The sequence below is a fragment of the Molothrus ater genome, chromosome 11, assembly GCF_012460135.2.
Source record: "Molothrus ater isolate BHLD 08-10-18 breed brown headed cowbird chromosome 11, BPBGC_Mater_1.1, whole genome shotgun sequence".
Classification (NCBI taxonomy): domain Eukaryota; kingdom Metazoa; phylum Chordata; class Aves; order Passeriformes; family Icteridae; genus Molothrus; species Molothrus ater.
The window spans coordinates 16320743-16335653 of record NC_050488.2 but is presented as its reverse complement, the minus strand read 5'-3'; the positions used below and the strand labels follow the sequence as shown (position 1 = coordinate 16335653).

The following is a 14911-nucleotide window of genomic DNA, read 5'->3' as shown; positions in this document are numbered from 1 at the left end:
AAATGCTATTTCTTCAGACCAGCTGTCACTTCTGTCCTAACCTTGTCCCATGAGGTCTCTGTGCATTGCTTACGTGTCTAGCTCTGCCTGCCCCTTCACCTTCTCCTCAGCTCTTTTAGTTTTAATACCTTGTACATGAAATCTGGTTGGGATTTCCCCCCCTTCTCTTTAATTAGGGTGACTCTTATTTTTGGCACTCTCCAAAAACCAGCACCCTTACAATGAGAACCCCTCCAGAGCCTTTATGTTCCCCATGACTCCTCTTTGTGCTGGTACAGCACCAAGCTTGTGTCTCTCCAGGGGTCAGCAGGGAGATGCTGCTGCACCAGCCCCAGCCTTAAATCTCTTTCCCAGCGATGGAAGCAGTCTCCAGGCAGACTGAGGGGTTTGTTTTAGCTGCCCTCAGCCTGCACTGGAGCCATGCACTCCAGGCAGACTCAGATGTTTGTTTTAGTTGCCCTCAGCCTGCACTGGAGCCCTGGTGTGTGGCTCTGGGGCAGCTCACAGCCCCAGGGAGCCTCAAGCTCCATTTGGCTGCAGCCAATGCCCAGGGGCAGCTGGGGAGAGATGTGGGACAGCAACCCCATGGTGGGATGTGCTCCCACCCCACACTCTGTCATCCCCCACTAAGGAGCTCAGGCTTTAGCACCGGAGAGGGAGGTTTTTGTGCTGATCACGCTTTTGGGAACGAGCTGCTCAGCAGGCTTTCCTCCCACCCCAAAGCCCCAGCTCTCTCTGGAGAGTGCTATGGGGCTTTGGGGATGTGGGGGAGCAGAAAAACCTTTTCCCTAATGGCTCATATTGCTGCTTAGTGACCACCTGCCAAATCCAATGCTGGGAGATGCTGAGATCTGTGGGGCTGGGACTCGGTGCCTAATGAAGGCACGTCAGGCTGGGAATGAGGTTTTTATACCCTGCACAGAGAACTCCAGGATGTTATTTATAGCTGCTCACTTGCACCACAAGCACCTGTAGAGACTTTATTCTCCAGCCCCTCAGTGGAATCACAGGTGACAGAAAGAGCTGAAGATGTAATGACCCTTGAAGTAGGAGAAATTATTTACCAAACCGTAGATAAGACGACAGATCTCTCCTGCACTGTGTTTAGGGCATCCAATCTATTGCAGATGTTACCATAGTCATGCTGTTTAATTTAAAATTGCCCTGCCTTCCTTGCGTCTCAAATTCTTTTCTTGGGAAACTAAATCCTTTCATAACCTAAATGCAGCAGAGGAGATGAAAGCGGTGGGTCTGGGGATGTATATGGCCATTCCAAGGGAGCTCTGTGTAATTGTTTTTTAAATGGACATGCTTGCTCTATTTTTTTTTTTGGTCTGGCTCATCCTGGTTTTGTTGTTTGTGATATGTCTTCTGACATATGCTCCTTGTCTTGCAATGAAAAGCTACCAAGATGAGAAACCTTGGTTAATTTATAACTGGCATAGGAAGAGCTCTTCTCATTTTAGTGACTTTGTGACCCCCATAGCAGATATAATGCTGGGATTAAAAAGGAATGGTTACTATTGGTTTCCTGGAAAAATTGTCTTTGTGCATGGGTCACAATAATAAGGATTAACAAAATTATTAGATATTGGAGATGATAGCTCAATCTGTCTGCCTTTTATGATCTGTCCCTTAGCAGGTGACTCTGAAATAGAAGCCTTGCTGCTCTCTTGAACTGAACATGGTCCCTGCTCCCAAAAAACTTGTTCACTTCAGACCAATTCCTCGCTACCAAATACCCAGTAGGTCTTTCTCCACTGAAATCAGACAAGGATCCCAGCTTCATCTTCATTTGAGGGAGTCTGACTTACATTTGCAAGACATAATAAGGTTGGTCCTTATTTTCCATGTGTGTTTTCAGCTGTAGTGCCAAGCAGTGAGTTGTGTAAATCTCTCCAGTGTGAGCTTTACTTATCATTTATCAACCACGTGTGAGCACTAATTTTAGTTTTCCCCCTACTGAGACAAGGTTTTGGGAGCACTCAATGGATGTCCAACACATGCAGGTGGAGATAACCCAGGGGATTAATCTCACCCATGGCTTTATCAGCGAGACCCATGGGACACGAGAGGCCTTTCACCCACAGCCCCTGGATTGCTCTTCCTGGTGGTGCTGCAATCAAAGCTGACAAGGAAAATGATCTACAGGCAGTAGCTTGATTATATTTGTCCTGAGATACTTCTGCACTAAAGGATTTTCAAGTTTTAATCAGTCTGCATTAACTGTGGTGCTCTTGTAGTTGATCATGGAAAGAAAGCCACTGTTGATTGCACTAAAAGCATTAAGTGACCTCTGCTAATTAAAAGATAATGTCAGTGCAACTGAGTGGAGTGCCTGGGTCTCTAGCCTTTTAGATAGACACTAAATAAAAATCAAAGAGTTTGGAGGAAATATTTGTGGTAAAGTTAAGAGACTTGTTTGTGGAAATAGCAGGTCATGTTTCATAAAAGTTATTTAATCCATTAATGATACCTAATATGCCATAGAACCAGCAATCTGCTGAAAAAGAATAAGCTCCCTCCCCAGTTGTGGGATGTCTTTACTTTGCCTTAACTGGAGCATTTTGCTTGGGAAGCCTATAATGCAGTGAATCCCTCTGTTGTCCATAAATAAACCAAATGCTTTTTCTCATGAATTCAGGCCACTTTTTAAATGACCCAGACATTCAGTGTTAAGTTCTGTGCCCAGTAACAGTGTAGTCAGTGTCTACAAATGCAGCCTTGCCTTTTTTTTCATTAATCTCAGTGTCTGGGAGAGAAAACAAAACTGGTGGAATAACAATGTACAAGCACATCCCTTGCTCCCTGGATATGATCACTGGTAAATATTAACTTCTGCTTTCTGTGTTTATATAGATGCAGAATGAAAGCCCTCTGGACAGAGAAGCAATGGCACAAATTCTCTGTGAAATCACATGGAGATGCTGTTGTGTCCTCCAAGGAGCACCAGTGGCCAGAGAGCTCCTGGAGGAGGTGCCAAAGCAGTTGGAGAAATTGTGGGATAATTTCCAGGTTTGTGCCTCACTCTGACTCCTTCCTCTGTGAGAAAAAACAGAAAGAAGGAAAGTAAAAATACATTTTTTTTTTCCATGTGGAAGAAGTTAAATCCCAGATGGGAACAGAGAAGGGAACATAATAGTTCAAATGGTGGTGCTGAGAATGAGGTTGACTCCGTGCACAAAGCAGAGGCTCGCGGGGAGGGGAGGGGAGGCCTCTGCATCTCCTCAGATTCAAAGCAATGTTCTGGAAGCTGAAGGTAATTCTTCCCAGGCATCTGTAACCGAGCTTCACAGCTGCCAGGCTGCATTGGGTCACTTGCAGCAGCCCTGGCTGAGGAGCAGCACAGCTCTGAGCTGGGCTCTGCCGGGCTCCACCCAAAGGGTCTGACCAGGCACGAGGTGCCCGATCTGCCACTGTCCCAAAAGCCACAGGATGAGCTGGGCTCAGCCTCCAGGGCAGCAAGATTAGAGGGGAATTTTCAAGCAGGAAATACTGATTTTTCTCGGTGCCAGCCACCCAGCTCACAAAATATATTGTTCATTTGAAGGGAAATGTAAATGTAAGTCTTTGACACAAATATTCCCTTTAAAGAAGCCTTTCTCCATCCCCCACCCCCACTGGCAATAGAAAGTTGTATTTACTTATGTGAAACCTGAAAAAATTTAACTTAGAAAACTTCCAGCTTTGAAAAAATGCCCTTTTTGTATGCCCTTTGCACTGAACTTTGTGGAATCCACCCTTTGTTGTACTGAGGTCTCAGCAGTGCCTAATGCCTCATTTCTCTCTTTTCTGTTTTACAATTAACCATTATTTTCAGTGTTTTTTTAAGAGCAATATGTACACCTGAAGATATTTTAAAGAAACTACTTTAAAAGGTTATAAAAAAATAAAACAAATGCTTGGCATCGAGATTCTTGGAGTGCATGATGAATATTTTAACAGTAAAAAAATCTAGCCAGAGAGAAATGAAAGGATTTAGTGCTCTAAATAAAACTCTTTGTGGGTTTTAATGTGCAAAAATGGACAACAATGGCTTTAAAGCCTCTCCACAAATACTTACATCTCTGCCCTGGTATACTCTGTGTGTTATATCCATAGCCAGTAATGGTCTGTTGTGTCTTTTTAGGTGCTGGGGGAAGGCATCACACCAGTTTTCTCCTCTAGGAAAGGCATCACACCAGTTTTCTCCTCTAGGAAAGGCATCACACCAGTTTTCTCCTCTAGGAGTTTGCATAACAACCTTTAGGCTTTGGGCAGAGAGTTTGGACCCTTGGGAGGACAGTTGTGGATGTAAAGCTCAGGTTTTGTATCCTGGGATGGAAACCAGAGAGAGCAGAGGGAAGGGATATTTGGGAGGAGATCATTCCCACAGAGGGGCTCAGCCAGCACAGACTGGGGAAAGCTCTGTGCTCACATAATTCTGATTGTCTTGTGGCTGCAGTGAGGTTTCAGCCCAACATGAGATCAGGATTGGTTGTGTCTCTGCTTAATGTTTCCATTTCTTTCCCTCCCTCACACACATCCCCACACAGCTGGAAAAGAGAAGCTTTCTGTAATATCAGCTGTGACAGAGCTGGAGCATTACTGGAGTTTTTATTTGTGTAATTGATCAATTCACTAGCTAAAAAAGCCTTTATTATTATTATTTTAATTAACCAAATGTATTAGTGTCCATGAAACATGCATTTCTGTAATTATTTCTGTAAAAGAATATCTTTGGCCTGAGCAGGAGCCCTTCAGTCCTGCTGTAAGGTTGCCTTTCTGCAAACCCTCCTGCTAATCAAATCTTATGTATTTTCTTCCTTGCTGTTATAGAAACTCCTATTGCTAAATGTAGTGAAGGCAATTGCTAAAGTGATGGTGCCAGTATAAATTATTAAAATTGCATGGAGTAATAAAAATGTGTTGTGTATAAAAAGATAGAATGAGGCAGGAGGACTCAAGCTTTCAAGTTGGTTCAGAAAATTCTCTGTATCTCTAATCTGGACAAGTGGTTCAGTAACTGCAGTTGGATTTTGTCTTTTCATAGTTTCTAAAGCAGAATGTTTGGATGCCATCCTTTTCAGGCTTCCAGCTTTCCTTGAAGAAAATGAGATGGTTTGAAGAAAAGAGGTCTGCTCTCAGGTTTTTAGTAATTTTTGGGAGCATCTTGGGTAGGAACATTAAAAACATAATGTCCGAAATCATAAGTTACTTCTGAAAATCTATGTGGTTTGTTTGTAACAAGAAGCATTGATAAAATTTGATTGTGTGAAGATCTCTTTGTATCAAATATATAAATCCATTAATTTAGTACATAATGTCTGTTTTCTTGTTATCAAAATAGAGGGGTTCTTGAGAAACATGAGGAACCCATTCCCCCTCTTTATAAATGAATAAAAATCATCCTTCTGAGATTTTCTTTCTTGCAGCAGGCACTCAGAGAATGGACATGGAAAGTGCCATGGAAAGTAGGAAAGAGACACTAAACAGCACAGATGCAAGGTTAGTGTTATACTAAAAAAAGGAGTTCAGTGCATAATCTCAGCCCTTGATGGAGAAGATATAGTGAAATGTTGACTTTAATTGCCATGGGACATAGATTAGCAGATGGTCCCATGGATAGGCTGCTCTCCATGTCTATAAATAGCATAAGTTAATTTATGCAAGATCTTCCTTTGCTTTTACAGCTATCTCCCAATGTGTCAATATCTCATTGGCAAGGAAGTATCCAGCCCTGGAGCTGGAATGGAGGTCCTGTTTTCCAGCTGTGATTATGTTACAGCAAAAAACCACCGGATCAAGTAACTCCTGATTGCACAGACAGGCTGTGACAGTCTGATCTGAGCGCACCTTCATTTCAAAAATAACTATCAGGTATCTGCAAGTCAGCTGGAATGATGGCTGGGAGCACTGGGGGAGGCAGCAGCTCAGGGAGCTTCTCCTGCCTCCCCCTCAGGCTGCTGATGGTGTTTTGCTTTGCACATCTCGCCCACCTTCAGCTTCCACCTCCCACTGCTGGATGAGTTCCTTTGCCTGAGCTCTGTCTGCCACAGTCACAGGTAAGTGGCAAAAAGGTTTTGGGACCTGCCATGGCTGTGTGCAGCCAGCATCCTTCAGCCTGGCCCCTCTGCATCAAATTTGGCCTCCCTGCACTGCAGACCCCTGGTGCTACAGCTGCCTCTCAGCTCCTTAGCACTGGAGCTCCCTTTCCTCCTTACTGGGCTTTCCCAGGCCCCTCACTCTGTGTCTCTCTGCCCAGTTTCTCTCATGGAAACCTCTCTTTTTGGTTCTCAGCTCTGGCTTCTCTGTCATTCAGGAAGCCTCATGTTTGGAACTGTCACGGAGTAATTTGGTACCAGAATCTCATGGATGTTTCTGCTTCTGGGCTTGTTAAGCCATTTGTGTCTTGTCCAAAGAACTCCTAGAATCCCCCACTTTTAAGCTCTTCATCCATCATTGTGCAAATGCCAGCATTACAAATCAGGGTCCAAGCAACCTTTTTGTCCAGCTCTCCCTTGTTACTCTAATGAATTAAAGAGATACCAGTAAATACAAAATAATTTTCTCAGCCACCTAAGTACAGGGAATACTTCAAGAATTTTCTAAACCACCTAAGTACAGGCAGTATTTTAAGAATTTTCTAAGTCATCTAAGTACAGGCAGTATTTTAAGCCCTTTAAACACTTTCTTTTCCCAACAGTGCCATGGTATTTCTAAGCCCTACAGAAAGGCTGAGCCCTCCCCCTTCACCACCTGGACAGGTAAATGAAAATGTAACAGAGAACCTGCAGTGACTGACTTTGTGCCATTTTGAGCCTGATATCCACCAAAATCAGCCACCAGAAATTTGTATTGGTAGATCAAGGTCCACAACCTGCTCCATGATAAATCTGAACACCCTTTGGTTCTGTAGGGATATTCTGGATTTACCTACATGTAATTTAGAGCAGATTTTGGACCCTGCCCACGAGCATTATGCCTTTCCCTACAGGAAGGAAGATTGATTCTGACCTTACTTAAACTAAGCAGCTTTAATCATTTGGTATGGAAACACCAAGACTGGGCTGGGGGCTGGGGACACAGACATGGGAATCCTATAATCTTTGGTTAAGTTGTAATGAAATTGTCCAGGATGAGAAGGAAACAGATGGATTCTGATTAATTTCTCACAAGTGTAGACCTCAGCATCCAATGTAACATATGTGGTGAGCAAATGTCACTCATGCCTCCAAAGTGCAGAAAAAATCACTATTGTCAGGAAATATTCATTGGCATATTGGCTGCTGAACTCCCAAGGGTGCAAAGATGCTGTGCATTACATTTAGTCCTGAATTAAATATTCAGAGGCAGAGATACCTAACCCTTTCCTGTATGCCTCACTGGTTATCACAGTTGAGCTTAATGAATTGAAAGAGGGAGGGGAAGGGAGATTCCCCCCCTCCTTTGTAAATCATTATTTACTGTGGAAGGAGTATCAAGATGAGTTGGTATTTCTGCTTTAGAGTGTTCAGCTGACTACCAATGGATCCTGAGTTAGGGAAAATAATGCAGCTTTGAGCTGTAAATGAGCAACTACACGACTTTCATCTGGTATTGATAGAAATCAGAGCCCAGCTCTGTGTTTGTGGAGTTGTTCTGGGTGTTGTCACTTCTATAATCTATTCCATGTAATTGCATATTTAAAGAAAATGTAGTTCATTTATTGATTGCCACTATATTGTTTCAGGCAGGTAAGATAAGAGGCCAGAGCTGCTTTCTCTTGTCTCCACGCAGTCTTAGGGAGTGGAAGGAGCGATGCATGTGAGTAAAGCGAGGCCCCATCTGTGCTGAGGAAAGAGATTCATTACAGCTGACTTGTCCTGTCAGAATTACTGCCCCAGACTGTTTCTGGGAAAAGGATGTCACTAAGATATCTGTTAGAGTATTTCAACCACAAACTTGAGGAAGGAATCTTGAGCACTGGGGCTCCTCTGTGGCTCAGGCTCTGCCCTTGGCTGCAGCTCCCCACTTCCAGTCCCTCCCTCTGCAAAATCTAGCAACGTGTTGGGCTGTGTCTTCTCTTCTAAAAATTAATTCCTCATTAGAAAAATGAGGGAAAATGCATATTTTGTTCTCCAGCTCCCTGCAGGTTGAAATCTAATGTCTGTCTTAACATTTCCCTCTCCACCTTTGGCAAAACTGCTGCACTGACATTATGAGCTGGTTTGTTTGTCTTAATGATCTCCTATTTAACAAGTGAGTGTGCATCTTTTTTGTTGGAGAAGCTGAATAATCTCAAAAAGAGCTTTATTTCTTATAGAGGAAGATGTGGCTGATGAGGCTGGGGAAATCTTGAGACAACCACATCAGCTGCTGTCACACACTGGTTGAAATTGGCCCTTCTCATGCAGCCTTTTATTTTTTCCTGAATGGAAGATGCAGCAAAGCTCAGTTGGAACTACACTAAACAGTCCCCATCTGCTGAGTCAGAACTTTCATTTTTAGACTCCTAGTTTTGGAAAACTCGACCTGAGGTTCTTGTTTCCCTTTCTCACTGTTCAAAGCTGTGACCTGTGCTGGACTCTGGGCTCCTCTGGCCTTGTGGGGCACAGCAGTGTCTGGTTTGCCTCCATTGCTCATTAGAGACAGCTCATTGTCTCTATGCTTAAACCTTTGAAAATTCTAATGAGACAGACTCTGATTTCTCAGGAAGATGATATGCAATTCACTCCTGGTTTTGCTAAAATTCCTGATTTTTTTTTTCTTTTCTGGGTTGTTTCCAAGGGTTTTTTTCCTGTCATTGCCTTAATTATGTACCAAAAGGAGGTAACAATTTGTGCATCTGCAAAGCTTGTGAACACAGTGCTCTTCTTTGTCAGATAGAAACTCCAGTTTTCACTTTTTCTGTTTTTTTCCATGGTGCCTGACAATGCATCACTTACAGTTCCCTGCTTTAAGCTGGAGTCAGTGCAATGAGTCTAAGTTTGATAATTGCTTATTACATCCAGACTGCACAAGGCAAAATCACTTAAATCCTCCAAAGTCACTGAACAAGACTAAACTGTCTCATTTTTCCTTGTTCTATTACATGGCACTGGAATTCCTTATAAATGTTACAGTCTGCTTTGCTCTCCTGGAGACCAGGAGCTGTGCTGGAACTCCTTGGCCCATAAAAGTGACATTGCAAAGCTACATCAGGACTTTTTGACCCAGCTTGTGTTGCGTGAAAACCTCAGAGTCTCCTGATGCCACCCCAGCTAAATAAATGGTTTGCTGGACAAACCCACCCACTGCGTTGCTTGGCAGAGGTTTTTGTGGATGACCAGGCAAGCCTGAAGCCATGGGAAGAGGTGAAGGAGCCAAGGAGAGTGCTGGGAGATGGATTTGTAGGACAGATAAAATGGTGGGTGCAGAGATTTGTGTTAATTAGTTGTAAAGCTACAGAGAAAGGGATATAGAACCAACACAGAATTATCTTGTGACGAAAAATATTTCCCTAAATCAGATAAGTGAGAATCTACTCACTCAAGTGAAGCCATTTTCAAGGAGCAGAGATGAGGAAGGGACCTGAGTGCACGTTGCCTTTGTCTCTCCAGCTGAGGCATCACACATGAAAGTCCCAATTGCTGCTTCCTGTGTACAGCAAAGCAGTAGAGATATAAAATTGGGGCATAATGATGAATGAAACTGTGGGATGTGTCTTGATTATCCCAGGTTTCTAATGTATAATTGAATTATTTTCTTAAGTGTATTTCAAGCCCTTTGATTTCTGGCCTCTGTTTTTAATTACTCAGCCCCCTCTTGCCCTTGTGCATTATTATGCTGCTCATTAGCATTCAGTGAGACTACAGAAGTTTGACTTCTGAATAAAGTAGCGTACAAAAGAGAAGGGATGCTTTTTATCTTTCCACTTAATAATTTAAATGGAACCCTTTTCTTTAATCAATGTTTAATAGTACAATAGTTGTTTGTTTAAACTGTGCTTTGCCTAATTTTGCAAACAAAAAAGAGAGGCAGGATAAACATGTTTAGAAATAATAAGCTTTGTAACCATTTTAATCTTCAGAAGACTTAAAATATCTCCAGCACTTCTAATGTCGGTTCATCTCAACGAGGCAGGAACGTGGGCCCTGAATGTCTCTGGATCATTTATGCAGTGCTAAGAAGCACCAGCCTATTTTTTTATTTGAGGGAAGCAGAAAACCTTGCTAATTGCAAAACTGAAAGCTACTCAGCAGCGTTAATATTGTTGGCATGGCCGCCAGCTGTGATGATTAGGATGTGTGACAGAGGGAGAGATAATTTGATCACAGGCCTGGGCACCAGAAGCTCCTGTGTCCTGCTCCTTCCCTGTGCACCTGCAAAGGCAAGGAAAATACAGGGGGAGATTCAGTCCAGCCCCACAGAGCCCAAGCTTTGTGGGAGGGCCCTGCAGGGCACAGGGGGTGCCAAAATTTTGGGTGTAACTCCAGGGTGGGGAAGGGGATGGGAGCTGGAGCCCGGCATTGACATGCCAGAGGAAATAGCTGTCTGGGGGGGTAGTAATTTATTACTAATTGGGTAGTAATTAATAATCAGGTGTGGAGGCTGTGCATGTATGGAGCTTGTTCTGTGTCACCAGCAAAATGTGGCTTTGGGTGGGATCAGACAAAAACTGGAACCTGAGCTGAGGCAAGGTCAGGGGGACCCTCAGAACACAACATGAAAGGGATGGACTAAAGCCTCTGTCCCTCTGCCCTCCTGCTATGCAAAACAGGAATTGATCAGGGATATGTTGGGGATTTAGAGATATCTGGGGGCCGCTTTGGAGACATTAAAACTAGTGAGCATAATATCTGCATTTCAAAGTACTCTTTGGACCTCTTAATTCGTTTTGACAGCAACCCAGTGCTAGAAATGGGGCTGTCTCTGCTGCCTGGATGGGAAAACTGAGGGTAAGAGATGGGATGGAATTAAGAGCACAGGACAGGACCAGGCCAGGGAGAGCTGTGAACTGCTGTCTCCTGTGGCTCAGCAGCCCAATAAAGCACCCACAGCTGGTAAACTGCTCCATCCACATCTCAGGGGGCTGTTGATCCTACATAATCCCTGTCTGATGTCCTGACCAGCCTACTTTCAACAAACTGTACCCCAGACAGCAAGATGAGACCTTTCCTCCTGCTAATTTGTGTCTCCTGTCCTCTAAATCTTTCCATTTCCCATCGGTACGTCCAGTTCCCTCCCTTTTACCCACATCTACATCTCACATTTCTTTATGCAACCTTGGAGCTCCTTCCTGCTTCTGCCTTTTCTCTCTCCCCTTTTCTAGGCTCACTAGAGGTCTGGAGGGGTGTTAAGTGTCAGGAACAGTAGGCAAGAAGGTGACAGGTAAAGAAGCTCCTCAGGTAAGGATTGAGATGGAGAGATGTGGTCTCATGCTGTGGGCTTGTTCCCTCCTATCTTGACTATATTGCAAGTCCTGCTGATTAAAAGAGCACAGCTGAATTGTGCTAACATGAGATGAGGGAGAGGTAGGGCTGGGGATTTGGACCCTTTCTTTCAGGCTAAGTGAATTTTCCAGGATGTGAGAGTCTGCTTCTGGATTATTAATTTTCTGTGAACGGTGGTGTTGAAGCTGCTGGGATTTTTACTGCTTTTCACATGTGGACTAGAGAACTTGCACAAAGACAACTGGAAAGGCAATTTGCCATTCCACAACAGTAGCCAGTGAGGGTTTTCCCGTGATAAAAGTAGCTTGCTCTGCTCCACAAGGCATTTTTTCAGTGATTCTTCCAATTAAAGGAATGTTTGTCCAGGAGGATGACGATTTGTGTCACACCAGGGTTTAGGTAACAGAGCCGAGATCAACCTACTGTTGCACTGAGCCCGGTGCTTACCTACGGTGAGACACTGCCCTCTCTCACAGAAATGAGACTCCATTCTACACATATTTAAATGCTGACAGCCCCCGAAGCGTTTATTTGGACGTCACTGTTTAGGTGAGCAGCAGAGCCAGGGGAGAATCTGAGGGTGTGAAGTGGGGGGATAAAGGTTGTGCAGAGCCAGTGGCAGAGCAAGGAGGAGACTCCGTTTGCCGGTGGCTGCTGGAGAGGCAAAGTGACCCCGACTTTGTAGCCAGGGAAACACCAGCTTTCATTTTGAACATTTAAACCAAATTTGTGAAGATGATGATTTATTGATAACCCGCAGGACTGTGGACATGCAATAAGAGGAGCGGGGAGGTTACGGCCTCAGCCCCCGCTCCCCTCTCAAGTTGCAGCTGTTTCCGAAAGATGCTGCGAACTCCGGCCCGGCTGCGAGCACGGAAACATCTCCCGCGCCTTCCCTCGGCTGAGCAGCGACCGCTCGGATGCTGAAATAAGGTCAGGACTCCGTCAGGCGATTAAAACCCGGGCTGAGCGAGGGCTGTGTCTCCGGAAGGCAGCGCGATCGTTCTGCCCGGTGCGGAGGGAGGGAGGGAGGAGAGGGCAGCTCGCCCGAGCAGCTCCGGCTCTGCGCTCCCGGTGGGGTCAGGGACCGCGGAGAGCCAAGGGAGGATGCTCCGCCGAGCTGGGAGAGACGCCGAAGCCCTAACACCGTGCTTCCTCCCCAGGCTCTGAGGAGGAGGAGGAGGAGGAGTGGGAGGGGAGTTCCAAAGCCACTTTGGGCGCTGCGCCGCTACGTGCGGGAGTCTGTGCGGAGCATCCTCCTGGCAGCCTGAGCGCCGGGTGCTGTCCCCGCTCCCCCGGGGGTGATTTCCCCTTCCCCGCACGCTGCTCCTGCCTCCGCAGCCGCTCCCGGGCGAGGCGGCCGCCAGGTGAGCGGGGCTGGGGCACCGCGGGGTGCGGGCTGGGCTGCGGCCGGGGCTCCCTCCGGCTGCTCGGGCTGGCGCTCGGTGCCGGGAACACCGAGCTGGGGCTGGGGCTGGGGCTGCCCTCCGGGAGGTGCCGGGCCGGGCTGGAGCCGGGTTCCGCCGGCTGTCGGGGCCGGGCGCTGCGCGTCCCGGGCGGGGGGTGCGTGATGCGCACCCGGGGGAGGCGGCCGGGAGAGAAGCATCGCTCCAGCTGCCCGGTCACTTGTGTTTCGGAGCGCAGTGTGGGGCTAACGGGGGCTTATCTGCTCCCCGAGAGGCCCCGGGGGCCGCCCGGCCGGGGGCAGAGGGATCTCCACGCCGGGTACCCCCGGGCCAGCGGTACCGGCGGAGCGAGCCCTGGGGCTGGGCAGGCTCCGGGAGAGCGGCTGCGAGAGTGGCAGTCCGGAACACTCCAGGGATCGGCCCTGGAGTTCAGTCTGTCTCTGCACTGGGGCGTGCGCACCAAATTCATTTACTGCCCCCGTTACTCCAGGGTGCCGCTAGCAAAGGGTCAAGACTGCTCTGTAAATGTCCCTTTTTTTTTCTTTTAAAAAGTGTTTATAATTTCAGCTACATCTTTTATGGCTCCTGAGATACTTTCATTTCCCAGAGCAGTTGGTTTGCCACAACTGGCACTTCCACCTTTTTGAGTAGGAGGATTTACTTTCTCTAAAACAGAGCTCTAACAATACTCACTCCTTTCAGCGAGGCACGTGCCATCTCCTGACCCCAGCAACTTCACTCTGACAAGAGAAAAGCTGGAAATAATCACTTAAGAGATGCGACTTTGCCTGTTTCAACAAGTTGCTTTGTTCTCTGCTCGAGTAATTTCCTCCAAGGCGCGTGGTCATTGTCGTTAGCAGAGATGGGGTGATACGTGTGATGTTAAACCTGCAGTCACCGGGGATTAATGCACGGGCATGACATCACCGACAGCCAATGAGGGGATGGGTTTGGACACGTACTGACCCGAACTGGCGTCCAAACTGGTGATCCTGCCGTGCTCCTGGGGAATAACGCCAGTCTGTGCAAACGGTGAGGTTTCCTGGCACGGTGTCACTGCGTTTTCTCAGCCTCGTGTCCTGCTCTGAGACAGTCAACAATTCATTAAGTGTGTGGTTAGTCTGGTTGGCTAGAGGTTTCACTTCTTGGGATGAGATTATTGAAAATGGGCATATCAGTGCCCTGGCACAGGGGGAGCTGGTGTGGCTGAGCTGGTTGCTGGCAGAGTGCAAACAGCCAAAGAGTTCCCAGCCCTTGTGGCAGGAGAGCTGCCTGGGCAGCGTGTTGGAGCACACAGTGCTGTTACCTGGAGTGAATTGCTTTCCTCTGCCTGATTGCTCGGAGGGGAGGTGGGCACAGACCCCGAGGGGTGAGGAGGGGCTCTGTGCAGCCCCGGGGATGCTGCTGTGGCTGGTGAGGCAGGAAAGAGCCTTGCCCTGCTGTGCCAATGGCTCCTGCCGTGCTCTCACCCTCACCTTGGTGCCTCCAAGGTCCAGCAGGTCTGAAGCCCTCGGCCTCAGCTCCTGTCCCTTTGCCTTAGGGTTGCTCAAAAACTCGGGGCAGCTTTTGGAGAATCACAACAGATGTTGCCTGGCATGGTCTGGCTCCTGAAATGTTCATTTTGGAGTTCAGGCTGCCTCTTCTGTCTAATGTTTCCTTAACCTTCATTTGCTGCAGACTCATCCAATTCCCCTGCAGGTCAGGCAGGTGCTTCCCCACAGGCTGTGCAAGACCCTTTTGTGACTATCACAAATATTTGCACTCAAATCACTTCTATTTCTGTTTGCTAGAATTCTCAATGCTAAAACATAAATTTTTGGGTCCAGACTTCACCCCTGAAGTCTTTTAATATTTTTGGTTGTGTTTTGTATGCAGGTACCACACAGAGTCCCTTATCAGTGCCATTGCATCGATAGCCCTTTGCATTGAGGGACCCACACAGAATATCAGCAATATGACTGACATGCCTCAGAGCTCTGTGCAAGATCCTTACGCCTTCATTGCCAACAAGACGTGACAGGATCCATCTAATGAATTACCTTTAAATTAGAAAGCAGTAAACAAGCCATTATTGGATTAGAGGAATATTAAAATTAGAAGAACGTAACCGTC

At 46.5% G+C, this 14911-nt stretch overlaps 1 protein-coding gene across 1 annotated transcript in view; it reads left to right on the top strand.

Annotated features, from left to right (window-relative positions):
- Positions 1-12174: 12174 nt before the first annotated feature.
- TAFA4 (TAFA chemokine like family member 4) overlaps positions 12175-14911 on the top strand; it is a 72819-nt gene continuing 70082 nt past the window's right edge. Inside the window, exon 1 of the mRNA XM_036391339.2 lies at positions 12175-12326. The gene's annotated coding sequence lies outside the window, so the exon portion shown is untranslated. The remainder of the gene's footprint in view (positions 12327-14911) is intronic.